Raw genomic sequence first — 3,292 nt, 5'->3', positions numbered from 1 at the left:
CCTGTGACCAGGTACGCCTGTGACCAGGTACGCCTGTGACCAGGTACACCTATGACCAGGTACACCTGTGACCAGGTACACCTGTGACCAGGTGCACAAGCCCAGCCGGAGCTGCAGGCACAGGTCCTTCAGGGAACCTGGGGCTCGTGACCAGGGCTGGGTGGCACCATGAGTCACCTGCGTGTCACGTGGCTCATGACATCCACCCTTGTTCTAACAGTCCTGTGGGTTTTCAGATTTGTAGGTTTGGTGATAAAATGCCTGTTTTTAAAATATCGGCCCTAATGCAGTGACCTTGTGAGATCTGGACTCCCAGCCAGCAGGCCTCCCCTCAGCTCCGCATACCGAGGCCTTCCCAGTGCTGGCTCTCACTCAAAGGGAAGCTTAGAAAGGTGCGGCGCTGTGAGCCAGCGGGCGGGCCAGCCGCACCCGTGGGAGCCCGCCCGGGGGTCCACGAAGACCCAGGCACAGCGTGGGAGGGCGCCGTGCGGCCCCCGGGCAGTGACGGCCAGCGGACCTCTTCCCCCTCTCCCTCCACCCCCTCCCCCCTGCCCTGTCCCCCCAGGCAGCAGTCACCAAAGGCGCAGGGGGAGCCAGGGGACTCCGGTCAGCCACCGGCGGCTCTGGTCAGCAGGACGAGCCCAGTCTAGGGGCCCACACTGAGCCCGCCCCGCGGTCCCCAGGGCCCTCACCTGCGCAGGCTGGGCAGCAACGACCAGTCCCCCCTCCTCCGCCTGTGCTGAAGAGAGGAGACTCAGCCCCACGGTCAGCAGGAGCCCCCACATGGACCCCGCCTGCCCAGCCCCGGTCTCCACAGCTTTGTCCGGGAGGCGGGAAGCAGCCTGCGGCTGAGTGCTGTGTCGCTCTGTCACTGTTGGAAGGGTGTGAATGGACCGCACTCATGTGTGTGATTAGCCTTCACGCTGCCATCCGGTTCATTCTAAGGAAGCCTTGTCCCAGGCTGGCACTTGGGGGCCCCCAGCAAGGGCTCCTGCACCCCCCCCAGGAGCGGCGGGACCTGCCCTGGGGACAGGTGCACACCCAGACCCCAGTTCCCTCCAGACAAAGGGCCAGGCCAGGCAGTGTCCAGCCCCTCCCCACAGGCCCCTCTGAAGGCCCCAGAGGCCTCAAAGCCCCAGCCCCTCCCGGAGAGCTGAGCTGCTGGCTTCCCTCCCCACCTTGGCTTCTTGGTCTGACGTTACCTGAGCCCTGCCCTGAGGACTCGCCGGCCTTGCTGGCCAGGCGCTCCTCTCAGTGCTGCAACCTGAGCCTGTGACCTGCACGCCAGGACCTGGAGTGTGCCCAGACCACCCCTCCTCCCTCCCTCCTTCCCTCCCTCCCTCCCTCCCTCCCTCCTCCTTCCCTTCTTCCTTCCTTCCTTCCTTCCCCCCTTCCCTCTTTCCCTCCCTCCAATCTCAGCTGACAGAACACTGAGTGAAGTCCTCCCTCACAGCTCCTGGTCCTCACCTCTCACTCATCCTGCAAGAAAGGGCAACCACACCCTCTGCTTCTGTGCACATGTGTTCACGTGTGCAGCGCACACAGTGTCATATGTACACGAGTGTCACATACGTGTACATGCACGCACATGTATGTCCTGTGTGCCCATGTGTGGTTGTGCATGGTGTGACTGTGTGTGATTCTGGGAATGCACATGTGTGCACATGTATGCACATGTATGCACATGTATGCACATGTATGTACATGTATGTATATTGTTGCCTGCATATGCGTCTATGTGTGTTCTTGGGTGTGTCTCTGTGTACACATACTGTCTTGTGAGCATGTGTGTTAGTGTGCGTGTGTGCACATCCGTACGTGCCTGTCTTTGTGTATGCATCTGTGTCTATGAGAATTTGTGTGAGAATACCTGTGTGTATGTGTATATTTGTGTGTGTGTGCATCTCCATGGGAAAGCTTCTAGAACATTCTCCTGACCGTGTGGTTTTCTCCAGATGGGGATCCACATTTACCACAGAGAAATCGAGCCTGTGGAGGGAGGAAGGTGCCACGGCTTCCGTGGCGGGGGAGAGTGTCCTGCACCCAGCACGGGCTCCCTTGGGAGGTCCGCGGGGCGGACACGGAGCAGGCTGGAGGGCTGGTGAGCGCAGGCGTGGCTACAGCAGCCTCTGACAGGCTGGAGGAGACGGGGACCCAGCGGGCAAGACGGCCGGGACCTCTGAAGGAAGGGAGGGCAAGGAGGCCGTGGACACACGGCCACCTGCTGTCCCGGGGAAGAGCAGGTCCCCTGCCTGGGGGCAGCCCGGGCCGCGGATCTCCCTGGCCCTGCCTCAGCCTGTGAGCGTGGGGCTCCTCAGGCTGAGCAGTCTCTCCGCACTTCCTCTGAGCAGGCACAATGGCGTTAAAGCACCTTGGCCGTTCTGTGTATCAGCCGCAGACGGCCAGTGGGATCACCTGCCTGCCTCTCTTGGAGTCACTCTGTGCCCCCGCCCCCTCCCGCCCCGAGCCTGGGCTTGTCTGGGGGGAGCCTCAGGGTCCACGCTGCTGCACCCCCTAGAGGCCCTTCCCTCAGAGTGACAGGTGCCAGCCCTCCCTGGAGGGAATCTCAGGTCCACACACAGCAGGCTGCCCGCGCAGTCTGTCTTTGCGAAAGGGAGCTGTAGCGCTTGCTTCGTCTGTGCATTTCCCATGTTGCCAGACGTAGGGTGTGAAGATATTTATAATATTTTAAGTAGAATTTGAATAGCTTCAATGCCGCGTCTCTCCTCTGTGATATTGGCGACTCTCATCAGCTCAATTTGATTTCATTGACTTTTCGCCGCTGCTTAGCCTGTTCTCTCCTATCAGCTTCTACTGCAGCCCTTGCGTCCATTACTCCGAGGTTCATTTTCCAGGTGTTTTCTAGCTCCTACCCATGGTCTGATGCGCGTGCGCAGTATCCTTGTTAATTTTAGCTTTATAGTAAAGGTGCATTACTTGTAATTAGCAACTGGTGTTAGTATAATCAATCCCTACCCTTGACCTGAATTATTTAGGCCATTTATATTGAGTGTGGTTATTGACTTGGTTAGATGACATATTGTCCTGCTATCTGTCTTATTTTCCTTTTTGCCTCCTACTCTGCCTTCTTTTTGTTTAATTGAATATTTTTGTGATTATTTCACATTTTTTCTCTCTGTTTTGCTTTCCAGCCTATTGTGGCTTTGTTTTGTTGCTATATTTGTTCTTTCAGTGTGCATCTGGTTCCTACAGTATTTGTCTTCAGCTTACCTTCAGTCAGTATTGTATCATTTAATGTAGAATAAAATCCATACACCAGTAAATTTCCATT

Source organism: Dipodomys ordii, unplaced genomic scaffold, assembly GCF_000151885.1.
Source record: "Dipodomys ordii isolate 6190 unplaced genomic scaffold, Dord_2.0 Scaffold118, whole genome shotgun sequence".
NCBI lineage: Eukaryota > Metazoa > Chordata > Mammalia > Rodentia > Heteromyidae > Dipodomys > Dipodomys ordii.
Note: the sequence above shows the minus strand (reverse complement) of the source record.